Source organism: Sceloporus undulatus, chromosome 4 (genome assembly GCF_019175285.1).
Source record: "Sceloporus undulatus isolate JIND9_A2432 ecotype Alabama chromosome 4, SceUnd_v1.1, whole genome shotgun sequence".
Classification (NCBI taxonomy): domain Eukaryota; kingdom Metazoa; phylum Chordata; class Lepidosauria; order Squamata; family Phrynosomatidae; genus Sceloporus; species Sceloporus undulatus.
In genome coordinates, this window is record NC_056525.1 from 16705783 (window position 1) to 16722511 (window position 16729).

At 39.7% G+C, this 16729-nt stretch overlaps 1 long non-coding RNA gene across 1 annotated transcript; it reads left to right on the forward strand.

Moving 5' to 3' along the window:
- The first annotated feature begins 10034 nt into the window (after positions 1–10034).
- LOC121927678 lies at positions 10035–11931 on the forward strand. Its single transcript, XR_006103299.1, has 2 exons — positions 10035–10429; positions 11882–11931. It is a non-coding gene; the product is annotated as an uncharacterized LOC121927678 (long non-coding RNA).
- The last annotated feature ends 4798 nt before the right edge of the window (positions 11932–16729 follow it).

Here is a 16729-nt window from a genome sequence, read left to right on the forward strand (position 1 = left end):
AAAACAAAAGTCCCCAAAGTGCTCTTTATTAACAGTGCTATAATACAAAACCAGATCTCTAAAACTCCAAAACATACCAATCCTACTTCAAACCCACAAGCTATCCCTTGCAACCCCTGGGTTTATATAGTCTCCAGACCATGTGGTCTCCCAAACCCAGTGAGTTCAGGTGTGTAACTATGTCATGTGTCTCCTGTGCAATCCAGACACATGGTTTCATCATCCATGGCTACGTGCACCTAGACACTGAAGTGTCCTTGAACCAATAAGCATCAGCTGTGCTGATCAACCTTGTCCTGCTGAATGCTCATGGTCAAACACACACACATCAAGCATTTCCCTGTGTGCTGTGTTTTAACCCTTCAAATCCCTGACAGGGTGCATGCACTGGTATAACTAGGAGTCATGCCAGCCTCATTATTTTTAGAAAATGAATACATGAGTAGCACCACATGTTATGGCCACTATAATAGGGAGGAAGTAGGATTTTATTTATTTATTTATGGTATTTATACCCTGCCCTTCAGCCCTAAAGGCTATCAGAGTGGCTTACAATTATTATTTTTAATTAGACAGTTCCCTGCCCTCAGAATTACGTCTTCTGTTGAGAAAATGTCTCTCAATGTCTGCAAAGGAGAAACAGCCCAAGTTCTAAGCAGGTTCTGTTGCTGTATATGGGGGAGGGTGTGTGTGTGTGTATGCACACATGCATGTACACACACACAATTTGTGGATAAAACCCAGGCTTTATTCCACAGCAAATTTACATTTCTGTGTACTGCAGCCACTCACAGCCACAAGGTTCTGAGTTTGATTCTAGACAGGCCTCCAGGGTCCATTCAACCATCTTTGTAGGTCAGTAAAATGAGTACCCAGCTTGTTGGGGGCAATTGGCTTATACATTGTAAACCACTTAGGGAGTGTTAATTCACTGATAAGTGGTATAGAAATGTACTTGCTATTGTCATTGCTGTTGCTATTTACATTAAAAAAATAAAATTAGGATTTTTATGCCAAACATCTATTAGTCATTAAGATGCTACAAGAACCTTTGTTAACTTTTGAAAGTATTAAACCTCTGTTCCTATTATCAGCCTCCTCTCCACAGTCATGTATGTGTTTTGATGTCTCTTGTCTATAGCAATTATGTTTTAAATGCTAATAATTGCTAAATGTAAAATCAAATCTCTTGTCTATCTCAGAACAGACATTCATTTTAAGCAAGTCAGATGTGCATGCAAATGCAGTTAGATGTTTGCAGTACAAACCACAAATGACAGGCTCTGATTAACTGTGATGCACGCCAATATTTTTAATGACAGCACTGCATTGCTGGATGATACTGGGGAATAAGATAATTGGTTTACAACATAAATGATGGTATACACGTGGTGTTTGCTTGACACTGTCACCATCGCTTTACACTACAGGAAGGGTTTTTTAGTATAAATTCTTTATTGAATATTTACCTATAAAACATATTACACACATAACACAATTACATCACATATAACATATATAACACAGACCACAATACATCACATATTAACAAAACATTGATAAAAATAAAAACAAATACTGCTAAAAAGATAAACAGACTTCCAAAGTATCTAATTGCAAATTATACTCCTCATTTGCATTGCCTTCTATCTACTTAATATTTAAAATAATACATTTTCCTTTATTTTAGTCCATGAAAAGAAATACTTTCTATTTTATCAAATAACAGTTGATATTCATGATAGCTCGTACCTTTGAGTTGACACTACAGGAAGTTATAGTGAAGACAGTATTGTGACATATATTGGAATGAATATGAGCAACAGAAGGAGATCTGTTTAGAACTGAAATTAGTCTGAGAATTGTAATAGAGAAAAAAATCCTGGATAATTTAGACATTTCATTAATTAAAAAGGACTTTGGGATTATTGTTGATCGTACTTTGAACAGAAGTATAATGCTGCAGCAAAGAAAGTGAATGCTATTTTAGCCTGCATTAATAGAAGCATAGGCCTGTTACAGACTGCCAAAATAAAGCTGCTTCGGGTCTCTTTGGAGGAATGCTGTTTAAATGATGCATGCATTCGAAGAATCTGGAAGCTGCACCAAAGCTGCACTCCAGTGCTTAGGAATGGAGTGTGGCTTTGGCGCGACCTCCAGACTCTTAGGACCCATGCATCATTAAAATAGCATACCTCCAAAGAGACCTGAAGCAGCTTTATTTTGGCAGTCTGTAACAGGCCATAGTTTCCAAGTTGAGGTAAGCAATAGTCCCACTATATTCTGGACTGGTCACATCTTATTTGGAGTACAGTTCTGGGCTGCTCATTTTAAGGAGGATATAGACAGGTTTTAAAGAAGGAGCAGGGTAAAAAAGGGTGATAGGTATGGAGAAGAAAACATATGAGCAAAGGTTCAAGGAGCTGGGCATGTTCACATTGGTGAAGAGAAGACTGGGGGTTGGTATGACTGCACTCTTTAAATACCTCAAGGTCTGTGACAGAGAGGAGGGGGCATACCTATTCTCTGTTGCCCCAGATGGTAGAGCCAAGTCTCATGGTCTGACATTACAGGAGAGTAGATTTTGACTGAACATTAGAAGGAACTTCTTCATAGTAAGAATGTCTCAGTAATGGAACCAGTTGCCTAGAGAGGTGATGAGGCCTCCTTCTTTGGATGTATTTAAAAAAAAGGCTGGACAGTTACCTGCTGGGGATGCTTTAGCTGGAGATCCTGCACTGAGTAGGAAATAGGACTCTATGGCCCTATGATTTTTGAAACTCTATGGTTCTATGAAAACCAGGTATATTTCAGAGGAAGGCAGTGGCAAACCACATCTGGTTTAAGGAAAACCTATGAAATGGGCTTACCATAAATTGGCAGGTGAATTGAAGGCACATGGGAGGGGGGGGGAACCTTATTCACAGACTTTAACTTGGACTATAGTTAGTGTTTCTCATAAAAGGATGTGTTGACAGTGTGTGAAAAATACACAGATGGTGCCTATAAAAAGAACCAAAAGCAGCACTCTTAATATTGATCCATAAAGCCCAGTAATGCTTACTGCAATTGGAAGCACTGAACACAGGCATATCATAGTGAAGAATAGGAAGAGGGTCACTTACATATAATGAAAAACAGCATCTGGCACATAGCAGGTGACCCAAAATTAAAAATGACACAAACTGGATGTGAAGTCCCATTGCCAACTTTCCCTTCAAATCCCTTCTCAAAAACTCACTTCTTTAAAGTCTTCAATTTAATCCCATTCTCAAATGAAGCAATCCTGAAGTAGGTTTGGATGGTAAAGTCGTGAGGTAGGGAGGTATTTTTGTTTTTTTAAAAATGTTTGCTTTTGTATTACATTCCACCAAGGTATTTCTCCATGGCAGTGGGATTGCATGGTCCTGGGAGGCAAAAGATTATGCTGATGGCAATTGTACTGGTAGAATGTCCCAAAACAAATAGGCTTTTGCTGGGGACACAGACTAAAGGTGTAGCTGCACTGCAGAATTATAGTTTGACACCACTTTAACTGCTATGACAGAATCCTGGGATTTATAGTTTGGCGAGATACCAGAGCTCTCTAACAGACCAGGCTGAATTCCTTAGCAAACTACAAATCTTAGCATTTTGTAGGATATGTCATGGCAGTTAAAGTGATACCAAACTGCTTTAATTCTGCAATGTGTCTATATCTTGAATGTGTTAAATATCTTAAGGGGCTGAGGGAAGGTACTGAGCAACAGCAGGTGATATTGGCAGAGGATCTCTCACACAACAGCAATGGCATTTTAGCTACTTCTTGTTAAGTATTATGCAAAAAGGGGCACTGGTAAACCACTTCTGAATGTTTCTTCCTATGCAAACTCTATGCTGAGACAATCCAAAATGAAACAATGCCAGAGTATAAATCCTCCAGGTTGGAAAGCACTCAACCAGCAACTAGGGCAGAGCAAACGATGTCTAATGATGCAATTTCATTCAGGTTGAAAGGACGTTCAACCACTGATATGCACAGATGTGAAAGCTGTATGATGCAAATAACAGGAACATGGCACATGAGAAGTATGGAGCAGGAGGAACTAGAAACTGTAGAACAAGAAATGGAATGTATAAACATTGTAATGTTAGGTGTGGGTGGCCTAAACTACATTACTAGCAAAAAATACCAAAGATTTAAAATTGCAAATGATCAAAGCTAAAGAAGAAAGTCCAGAAGCAAGATTGGAGTGGATTATTTAAACAAAAATAATGCCAATTGATGGCTTGTAGCCTCTAAAAGTGGATAATGAAGGTACCAAAATAGATAATGGTAATGAAGACACTCAGATAGATATTTTATACCTTGGCTTAGTCATTAATCAAAATGGAGACTGTGGCCAACAAATCAGAAGAAAGTCAAGATTTGGAAAGGCAACCATAATGAAATAAAATAAGATCCTCAGATGTAAAGATATATAATTAAGCACTAAAGTTAGAATTAGCCATGTATGAGAGTATTTCCGATTTCTATGCATGCTTATCAAAGCTGGACAGTGAAAAAAGCTGGAAGGAAGAGTGAAATGTGGTGTCAGAGGAAAGTTCTTTGGATACTGTAAGCACCAAAAAAACAAAAACACATCTTGTATAATCTTTAATTTGTATTGTTTTTAAATACATTGTTGGTCACTTAAGTCTCAGTATTAAAATAACAACAATAACACTAATAATAATTTAAAAAAATAAGTGTCAGGATTCCACAGGATGGAACCATGGCAGTTAACATGAAATCATAGAGCTATAATTGTGTAATGTGAATGGGCACCCAGAAAGAAATACCAAGGCAGAGGAAAGGGAGTTAAAGCTGAAAGTGAGCTGGAAAGTGGATGCAGTGGTACATTGCTGGTGTTCCCATTTGGCAGAGTGAGGCAGCCACCTGAGGCAGTAATGGAATCCTATGAAAATGCAACATATTTTAAGTTACTGAATTTGTTGCTGTTGAATTTTTACAGCCTGGGATAAAGAGAAGTGCTTGTGGAATATCCTGCCCAATCTTCCAGTATAACTGGGCAGGCTTAGGATACTATACATCTTGATTTGGATGGGTGGGTAGGTGCAATGGGTTGCTCTGCTTCAAGCAGCAAAATATATTGGCTCTGCCCAAAGAAGATATAAGAGGAAAGGCATAGACAACAAAGGGATGAAGAAGTAGTGTTTGAGAGGTAAATAAAATCCAGAATCCATAAACAGGCAAAGCCATTATTAAGATTAACTAAAATTCGTAAGAGTGTGTATGTTTTTGATTTAAGAACATAAGAACACAGGAAGAGCCATGCTGGGTAACAGCGAAGTACTATCCAGTCCAGCATTCTCTCCACACAATGACCAGTCAGTTGCCCACAGAAAGTTTGTTAGCAGGATATGAGAGCAACGCCTCCATGTGCTTTCCCAGCAACCAACACAGAAGCATACTGTGTCCAATAGTGAAAGGGACATATAGCCATCCCCACCAGTAGTAATTGATGGCTTCATCATTAATTATACAGTTTCTTTTTAAAGGCATCCACATTGGCAGCTGCCACTTTGGCTGCATCTGGACTGTAGAAATAATCCAGTTTGACAGCACTTTAACTGCCATGGCTCAATGCTATGGAATTCTGAGAATTGTATTTTTGTGAGATATTGAGCCTTCTCTGTCAGAGAGTGCTGGCGTCACAAGTAACTACATACCCCAGGATTCCATAGCATTGAACCATGGCAGTTAAAGTGGTGTCAAACTGGAATATTTCTTCAGTGTCAATGCAACCTAAGCTTCTTTCAGTGAATGCCACCATTTCGTTCTGCACTCTGTGAAGAAGTACTGCGTTTCATTTGTCCTGATTTTTTTTTTTAATCATTTAGCATCAGTGGACAACCTCAGGTTTTAGTTTCAGGTTTCAGGAAAATAGAAGGGAAGAAACTCACTACTTTCTCCAAAACTACAAGTCATACTGGGTTGCTGATTAGAATAATTTGCTCTCAATGCTTAGTCAGTGCTAAAGTACCCCACTCTTCTCTATATATAGTTTTTAGCATCACAAACAAGAGCAAAGCTAAAAGTTCTGCCAAAATATGCATCTAATGTTAGAACTGGCTTCTCTCCCTTGTGTTTATGACCTCAGCCCCACAGTTGCATTAATTCATTCCTGTTCATATTTCTTTCCCAAGGCCAAACAATGTATTATGCTGAATTTATATCGCACAAACAAGATAATTTTTCTTTATTTCAGACACACACTCAGGAGCAGGGTTGGTCAATTGTTATTGGGTCCCCAAAGCATGGGGACACGTGTCACTTTCCCAAACAGCCACAGTCAGGAAGGAAATCACCCCCATCCCGGGCACAGCTCTGCAACCTTGGAGCTTATCGCATGAACTGGAACCTGGGCTGATGGCGGGCGGTGATTAGATGGCAATTTAGCATGTGATAATCTCTGCCTCCATCCCGCATCCCTGCTGCTGCCTGGGAAGCTTGAGACGGTTTTAAAGTTCATGCGATAAGCTCCTTAGAACAACTTCCATTTTGTTCCAGTAGTGGTAAAGGAGACAAATAATAAGCATCTGTTCCCAGTGCACTGCACTGTCTTCCCAGTAACAGTCAACGCCCCCCAATCTAGTTCTTGTAATTATCAAAGAGAAGTTAAAGACACTGCTGCATATTATAGATCCCACACACTATATACTTTGGTTCTTAGAACCAGAATGTATTACACTTGAACCATGGTAGTATAAAGCTTTCCATTAAAATGATCTGAACGTGAAAACCACTTCAAAAATGAAAAAAAAATTCAGAAACATTATAATTTAATTTCCATAAACTCTTTTTATTTGGTTTAATACAGGGCATCATTCACTGTTTTCCTACTGTTTTGATTCTAATAAGAAATGGTTTCACCAGCCTTCCTTCTCTATCCCTCTAATTCTGATGCTTCTGAAATAATAGTAATAATAATAATAATAATAATAATAATAACAACAACTCCAGTTAGTCAGAAAATAAGGAGGAAAAGGAGGGGCTGAACAGTTTTAAAAAGTTTTTATAAAAAGGAGCTTCATTTTTTAAAAAGTTTATTAACTGTTGTATTCTAGTACTGTACTTTTCTACTACTTTGTAGGGTTTTTTTTTTTTGGTACTTGTTTTCTTATATTACAGTGACATCTGATGGTTGTTTGTAATATACCTCACAAATATGGTTCATATTACTTGCTATTAGAGAGGCAGGATGGTTTGAGTGTTGGATTATGGAGACCAGAGTTCAATTCCCACTCGGCCATGGAAACCCACTGGGTGGCCTTGGGTAAGTCTCATACTCTCAGCCTCAAGGGAAGGCCATGGTAAATCTTGCTCAGAAAACCCCAGGATAGGTTTGCCTTAGGGTTGCCATAAGTCAGAAATGACTTGAAGGCACACAACACACACACACTTGCTAATACCATGTGACATAAATCATATTGTGCATTCTGTTGCCAGGGCCTGTGTGTTATTCTTCTTCCATATCATTCTGATATAAAAGCAGCTTCCTCTTTGCATTGTGGACATTCTTAGAAATTGTACATGGTGATTTGATTGAAGTGATGATTGGTGGCATTACTCCCTTTGGCGTCACCTCATGCAAGTGCCTAGAAAGGGGTGTAGGGGACAGTGACTGCCCCTCCATCCTTCTGCTATTTTGCACTGTCTGGTCAGACCACTGCTCAGGGACTAGTCTCATAGCTTCCAGATGCCCCATTCAGAGTCTGGCACAGCTGCTGCGCCAGACTCTGAATGGACGGAGCTACAACTCTTAAAGTGGTGTGAAATTGCATTATTTCTGTACTGTACTGTAGATTGCAAGAAATACTGAAGGGTGGTTTTGCCAGTTCCTTCCTCTGAAACAGTGCCTACAGCACCTGGTCTTTGTTGGCGGTCTCCCATCCAAGTACTAACCAGGGCTGGCCCATAGCTTCCAAGATCAAAGAAGATCTGGTTTGCATCCACACGGCAGAAATAATCCCGTTTGACACCACTTTAGCAGCTCAGGCTCAATGCTATGGAATGCTGGGAATTGTAGTTTTGGGAGACATTGAGCTTTTTCTGTCAGAGCTCTGGCTTCACAACAAACTACTGTTCCCAGAATTCCATAGCTCAAAGCCAGGGCTGTTAAAGTGATGTCAAACTGGGTTATTTCTGCAGTGCAGATGCAGCGTTAGTGCCTTTAGAATATTTGTGGTCCAAAGCACACAACAGAAATAATCCAGTTTGAGATCGCTTTAACTGTCCTGGTTCAGTGCTAGGGAATTCTGGGAATTGTAGTTTATTGTGACACCAGAGGTCTGACACAGAGGCTAAATGTCTCATAAAACTAGTTCCCAGAATTCCATAGCATTGAACCAGGGCAATTAAAACGATCTCAAACTGGAATATTTCTGCATTGTGTTTTGGACCTGTGATGAAATTACTCGGGAGGGGGGGGAATTGAATCAAAACATACAATAAAAGCTAATAATAATAATAATAATAATAATAATAATAGATAAGCTGGTGTGGGTGGTATAGTGATTATAAGACAATAGTTCAAACACAGTGATGTGTGTGCCTCAGTGAAACCAGTGTCATACGTCAAATGTGTGAGAATGAATACTGCAGATTGTATCATAATAATGCGGAGTTTCCAGACCCTCGAAAACAGTCTTTGAACAATGAGGCAAAAAGAGAAGAAAGCCTCACAAACAAACGGTCGCAGGCGGAGCGACCGTTATCTGTCAGTCAGCTCCGCCCACTGATTGGCTAAAAAGAGCAACCGCGCGGGAAAAATACAACGGGGCGGGGGGAGGGGGAAGCAGCTAAAATACAAATTAGGGCAATGCTAGTATTACGCCTTTCGCACAAGTCCCGCCCCCTTCTCGCTATCGCCGTCGAGTGATTGGCTCCGAAGCCTCACGGGGGCTAGGGATTGGCTGGATGGGCCTGGAGCTTCGACGGGCGGGAGATGGGTTCGCTTTGAGCTCTGCGAAGCCTTTTTGCGCTGTCCTCTGAGGGGATTGGAGCTGCGAAAGCGCCCTTTTCCACCTCAGTTTCTCTCACTCTTTTCCCTGCTCCCCGAACCAAACCTTATGTTTAAAAGACACTTGGCCAGGTATAAATAGGGCTTGGTTGCCACACACACACAACCCCCAACACAATAAAAAGCTGAGGAGAAAGCTTTTATATTCCTGTAGTTTAAGATCAGTGCTTCCTAGGCTCGCCTAATGAGCAAGCTTTCCATGCTTGTGCCATCAGCTATAATAATGTAATTGCATGTAACTAATTAAAGCAATTACAAGTAATTAGTTACATGTAATTAAGCTGTAATTACATGTTTGAAACTGGTTTGAAACTTGGAGGCCCTGATCCCTCCTCCTCTTCCCGAACTTTTCTGTAATGGAAGGGAAAGAGAAAAGTCTAAAATTGAGGAAATAATCCAGTTTGAGACTGCTTTAACTGCCCTGGTTCAATGCTAGCAAGTTCTGGGAACTGTAGTTTATTGTGGCACCAGAGCTCTCTGACAGAGAAGGCTAAATGTCTCACAAAACTACAGTTTCCAGAATTCCCTAGCATTAATAATAATAATAATAATAATAATAATAATAATTTCTTTATATTCCGCTGTTTCCCAAAGGAATCATGGCGGATTACAGCAAAAGCATAACAATAAAATATCATAAAAATAAAAATCACAGTTAAAAACGATTCCACATCCCAGGGACATAGCTAGGATTTTAGGAAGGGTGGGGTCCAGACTAAGTGCTACCATTATAATGGGGCTTGGGTGTGGCATTGCAGCAGCACACACCATTCATTTTTCTAATAGAAGGGGGGGGGGTCTGGACCCCAAGAACCCCCGCCCCCCCTTGGCTAGGTCCCTTCACATCCCAACCCTCCCCCCAAACATAAAAACATAAACCGAAGGCCAATAAATAAACTGAAGAGCATTGATCTAGGGCAGTTAAAGCAGTTTCAAACTGGATTATTTCTGCAGTGTGCTTTGGGCCAGAAGGTAGGGAGGGTGCTTTGGAGCCTCTGCCTGAGGGAAGATTATATGACCTCTTTCCTTATAAAAATGTTAAAATATAAATATATGTGGATGTATGAACAAAAATATACGGACTGAGGCAAATATTTTTATAACATCAAGTGGGGGCAGGGGGCCACAAATCTGGGTATAGATGTAAAAGGGATCACAAGGATAAAAAGCCTGAGAACCACTAATGTAATGGTTTTCTCTAACAATAGTGTATGAGAATAGACAGTGCAGTTGATGTTACATTGATAGTTATTGCTGCTTTGGGGATTCAGGCGTGTATATTGTACAGTATTCCAGATGCCAGAAAAACACTCCAAAAAGCAGTTGTCTTCAGCAGAGCACAGAAATAGGCTTTAACAGCAAAAGTGGGTAAAATATGGCTCTTGGAACTGCTATGTGTGGATCCTAAGGCCCCCGGACCACACGAAATTTGTATTAGTAAAAGAAATATGATTAAAGACAGCTAAAAACACTAATACGCAAAATATGTATTAGTGTTTTTAGCTGTTTTTAATCATATTTCATTTAATCGTATGGGTATTGAGATTTAATTTCTTTTTTAAACTATGTAAATTAATGTTTCAGCCGGGTTAATGTTTGTAAATCAACGTCTTAGTGGGATCTTTTAAAAAAATAAAATGCTTTTATTCAGGCAGGCATTTTATAACCACGACAGGGTGGCTTTTCTGTGGGTCAGGTGCTTTAGATTATGTGTTTTAACTTTTGTATGTTTTTCATCTTAATTTTTATACTGTTTTAACTGTTTTTCGTTTTTAATCTTCTGAGTGGCCTTGAGTCCCTTTTTGGGAGAAAGATGGCCTAAAAATGAAAGAAAGAAAGAAAGAAAGAAAGAAAGAAAAGTATTATAAACTGCTGTGAATCCTGTTTTTGGGAGAAAGGCAGGGTATAAATTCAATAAATAAATAAGGATTCTTTTGGGGACTGGGTTTTCAGGCTATATTTTGCCAGAAAACCTGCCAAAGCCCATTCCCAAACTGCCCACTAATGTAGTGGCCTGTTTCCTCTGTCCCCTGAAGCCTCTAGATTCCTAATATTTAATTTTTTTGCTGGGGAGATGATTTTAGGACAATGGTTTAAAGCCCAAAGTCCTCCTAATGCATCCTTTTGCTTCCCCAACACCTTCATTTATATAACTAATGGGGATGAGAGCTTTGCCTTTCTTTGCCAGACGCACATTTTTTGAGTGAACTTACTCAACAGCTGCTGTAATTTAGGGTCCAAAGCAGACTGCAGAAATAATCCAGTTTGAGACCGCTTTAACTGCCCTGGTTCAGTACTAGAGAAACCTGAGAACTGTTGTTTATCGTGGCACCAGAGCTCTCTAACAGAGAAGACTAAATGTCTCACAAAACTAGTTTCCAGAATTCCCCAGCACTGAGCCAGGTTAAAGAGGTCTCAGAATGGATTATTTCTGCAGTGCATTTTGGATCTGAGTGGATGTTGTGACCCTGTTTTTGGTTACTTCCTCTTCTACAGCCTCTTCTACATTTGTGAGAGAGGAAAACCTTGTTGAAGCTGGTTTCCGAGGAGGACTGATATTCCTGTTTCCCTTTTTTGTTCCCATTGCAGCCTAATAGCGTGGCTGCTACATATATGCAGGCAGAGATATGATATGAAGGTAGTGGTTGTTTCTCTTACCTGAGAGCGCTTTAAATGAGCATGTCATTAAATAATCTATTGCCCCTATCCATTTATGTTGTGTTTTAGTTGTACTGACAAAATATAACTTTTCAAAATTAGTTGTGAATTATATTATCTTTTATATTAATAAAAAATTCATTTTCTTTACCCTACAGCTTAAGTATATGAAAGAACCAAAATGCCTGCAAGGCGTGAAGGGCAGGTATGCATCAGCCTGTGTTCATTTTGAACTCTAAAATGTTTCTAATGTTTTATTAGCTATTCTGCAACAAATTGACTGCCTATAATTCTAGATCAATAATTATACACATCTCTCACATAGCATTTAATTGTCCGTAGTACTCAGTCTATATTTGGTACACTAGGTTTAGTATTCAGTTATCAAGATCTTGAAGTTCTTTGGCTCCATACATTTAGGCCATTCTTTTGCTGCTTAGCCCATTCTTTTATTATTTGCTATTGCATCCGAAGTATATTTTGAAAGTATATGAAATATAAGAATACTGGTGGTACTTTAACAACATTGAATAATCATGGAGTATCCAAATTTATATTTCCCCAAAGATCTTTGGACCAGTAATAGTTAATTCCTAAATTCTAAATAATCTGTGTGCTTGTGGACTAAAACACTCAGAGCAACAATTCCAGCGTTAATAGGGCCACTCCATTTAACCAGCTGCAGGAAATTTTACAAGTAGTAATGTTCGTCATGGTGAATTGAAAACACAGAGTTCAGTGGGACATGAAATTCAGGAAGTAGAAACAGTGATCTAAATGATATAATTAGTCAAACTAGAGTAAGCATATTGAATCCGTTGGATTTACCTTTCTGCTGACTTGCCATTCAACAGTTGATTCAACGGATCTACTCTATTTGGGGCTAACCAACAGGATTTTAGCCTGATAAATTTAACTTAACAGTGGCAGTTAAAATAAAACAATAGTTGGATAGTCACTATTTTTGTAGGGTTGTAAGTAATTTTAGTACTTAAAGAATTAAAGAGGAAAGAAGGAAAAGTTAAGTGTGGACATTTCCCCTGTTTTATTTCCTTTTAAATAATTACTTTTCTTGTAAGCAACTTTGATGTATATGATACTACTGTTAATAATTTTTATTCTATCTTTTTGCTCCCCTACACATTTCTTGCAGCTAGAAAAATGCATAGATGAAGCAACAAGGAAACATGATTTCCATGGACTGGAACAGTTTTTGGCAACAGATTTTTCTGATGGTTTATCTCATAAATGCAGCAAACAGTTTCTCAACAAACTGGACAAACTTATATGCAAGGTGATGAACTTATTTTTCTGATTTTATTTATATTTAAATGTATTGTTTAGAACAGTTTTAATTATATGAAGGCCGTGAAGATAATACTACTGGAAGCAGTGGCTTTGGGAGATTAAAATGTTTTGTATTTGTGTGTGTGTGTGTGCGTGTGTTCAAGTTGCCTGTTGATGTATGGCAACCCCATAGATTTCGTGGGGTTTTCTTGGACAATGAATACTCAGAGGTGGGTTTGCCAGTTCCTTCCTCTGAAAGATAGTGTACAATACCTGGTATTAATTGGCAGTCTGCCATCTAAATACTAGCTACATGAATGGTCAAGATTTCACTCAGTTGTTATGCCCTCATTGTCTTTTATTCCTCTGGAAATCAGTGGGAATAAAGGAGAAGGAGCTCTTATTTGTTTCTAAACTTTGGAATAAGTGTAACAATTTTGTCTGTTCCCTCTGCTCATTTTTACAGAACTCCGGGCAGAGTAATCCTACTGCTGATAGCTTGGAGGCCTGACAGCATACATGCTGCCCTTATGATATTAGTGGGCAGAAGAAAGGAATATTGTTTTTCTGCCTTCTTTCTACTTCCAGTCTTTTAAATAAATTATTTTCTCTGTTGGTACAAGTGGGAGGGAAAATGTGTGTGACAGCTTTAGAGGTGTCATTCATTCCTCCCTGCCCACCATTTCATGAAAAGCTATGTCATTCCACAACTCAATAGTCCTTCATAGTTCTAACATTGGCCTGTTACAGACAGCCAAAATAAAGCTGCTTCGAGTCACAGTGGAGGTGTGGTGTTTCAATGATGCATGCGTCCTAAGAGTCCAGAAGTCGCACCAAAACCACGCTCCAGACTGGAGTGTGGCTTTGGTGTGGCTTCTGGACTTTTAGGATGCATGCATCATTGAAACACCATACCTCCACTGTGACTTGAAGCAGCTTTATTTTGGCTGTCTGTATCAGACCATTGCCAAGACAAATGCTGCAGAGCTTTGTATGGGAGCTGAGAGGGAGATCTAAATACAGATCTCTGTCTCCATGAGATGCCGTCTCTCCATCTTTGCAGAAGAAATCCAAACTAAACTATGGCCACTGGGCTGATCATAGGACTGCAGACTAAGATTTTACGTATTACATTGTATTGTTAGGCAGAAAGTCTAATGCAGGCCTGCACAACATATGTCCCACTGGCCGATTGCGAGCTGCCAAAGGATTAGGTAGCCCTTGAGGACTTCAAGGCTCCTCCTCCACCTGGCTTTTTCCTGATAAAGAGCCAGGCTGCACAGGAGGAGGAAGAGTGAACACGCGCTATCTATCCTCCTTCGTAGCTGGGCTTTCTCCAGATGAGAAGGCCTGGCAACAGCAGAGGAAACATGCTATATACACTTACTTCCTCTAGGATTGCCTGAGGCAGCATTTTAACTTAATCTTCAGTGTAATAAGTATTTGATGGAAGTAAATTTCAAGTTACTTTTGGTGATCTTTTTCAAGCGTGTATGTGCATTTCAGAACTACAGAGGACGCTCCATATTCGCTGGGGTTAGGGGCACAGGACTCCTGTGAGAGTGGAAAACTGCAAATAAAAACCCACTACAGTATTTTTTTTAATTGAGGGAACAACTCTCTATGAATCTTTAGGTCCTGCAGGGCAACTCTGTGGTCAAGATCTGCCAGAATCTGACAGTGAAATTGCTCTGGAGGACCTACAAATGCCTAGAGAAGTCTTCTCTCTAGGAAGCTCTAGGTCCTCCAGTGTGGCTTTTGACAGAAGGTGACAAAAGAGTTATACTGGAGTACCTAGACTAGAGATTCATAGAGGGAACATATTAATAAAATCTGTGAATAATCAAAGCTACAGAAGTCAGAGCTGAAAATGTGGAGGGCCAACTGTACTTACTTAACTACAGATTAAGTGAACAATAAGATTACATGTTGAGAATCAAGTTTCCTTGCTGACGTGAAAGGTAAAAGCTACTAAGGACCCCTGTTAGGGTTGCCATAATTCTCTTCCTCAAAACAGGGACAAAATGTAGGACATTAAAGAAAAATGGAGGACACAACCAGCTAAAAGCCAAAAACATTAATATAAATTCATGCTTCTCAGCTGTGCTCCAAAGGGAGGACATTTTGGAATTCTTCCTGGACAGCAGGTTGAAATATACAGGGTGACCAGACATCCTTCTTTTCCAGGACATGCTCTACATTTCAGCCTTCTGTCCAGGAGGAATTCACAAAGGTCCTTCCTTTTTTGGAGCACTGTTAAGAAGCATGAATTTATATTTCTTGGAGTGCATTCAGCTTTTCTTTGGTCTTGTCTTCGCTTTTTCTTGAATGTCCTCCATTTAGCAGTTAGGACATCTGGTCACCCTGTGAAATACAGGACATGTTCAGGAAGAGGAGGACATTTGGCTACCCCTGGGTTCAAGGGGGAGGAGGAGGAGGAAAGAGTGTGTGTGTGTGTGTTATAATTTCAGGTTTGGATAAGCAAACTGTGCCAGGAGGAGGGAAGAGGAAAGGGGCCAGTTTCTTCAGTGGGGGTTGCCATGGCCATTCCCTGAGGCTGAGAGATTGTGCCCGTGTGTGTGTGTGTGTGTGTGTGTGTGTGTATGTATGTATATGTAATAATTTCAGGTTTGGACAATGTAGCTGCAACTGGCTGGGACATTTTACAAGCCTTAAAATCGGGACCTTCCTGGTTTTTGGGGACAAATGGCAACCTTGCTGATATACAAGAAAATATGAGCATGCACAGAAGAGATAAAGATACTTTTTAAATAAGTTTGTTTTATATTGAGTGGAACCAGTGAACCAGTGTGTTGTAGCAGTTTGAGTGTTGGACTATGACTCTTGAATCCTGGCTTAGCCATGTAAACCCACTGGGTGACTTTGGGCAAGTCACTCTGTCCCGAAACACATAGGACAAATAAAGCAACTTCTGCTCACTTTGGGGGCGTAGCGTTTGCATGATGCACACCCCCAAAGCATCTAGAAGCTATGCCGAGGCTGCACCGAACTGCGAAAAGCCGGCTGTTTTAAAACTGCAGGGGTGGCCCACTTCAAGAGCTGGCTGTGCAGTCACTATGGTCCTGGATCGGTCTCTGGCCACTCCTTCCAGACCATGTGCTTCGGACCTCTCTCTCAGCCTCAGAAGATGGCAGTGACAAAAACCTCTGAACAAACCTTTCCAAGAAAACCCCATGATTCACTCTAGGTCACCATAAGTCAGAAATAACACACACAACAACAACACAGTATATTTATTACTGCCGTAATGTTGAGGAAACAATGTTTTTATCTTGTTGAATTTAATGATATAGCCGTGTTTTTCTGTAGAATCAGTATGTGGAGATATCTTGTAGCACCTTTGAGACTAACTGAAATAAAAAAAAAAATTGACAGCATGAGATTTCGTAGACTTAAGTCTGCTTCCTTAGATGCATTTGGTAGAGTAGAATCCAGGCACAGACATATATATGCCATTGGTATGTGAGGATGTCAATTCAAATTACAAATCCTTTGTGTGTGGCAATGAAGTTGCATATCCAGTTTCAACAATAGTCATTAGTGCACAAACGCATAGGAAACTAGTCTTTGTGCATGGAGATGAACTAGCAGATCTTGTTGAGTAAAAGTGCTTATACTGTATAAAAATTGAAACATATTTTTCCATTTCAGGAACTTGTCAATGAAGAAATCAAAAATGTTTCCACTTTGTTGAATAC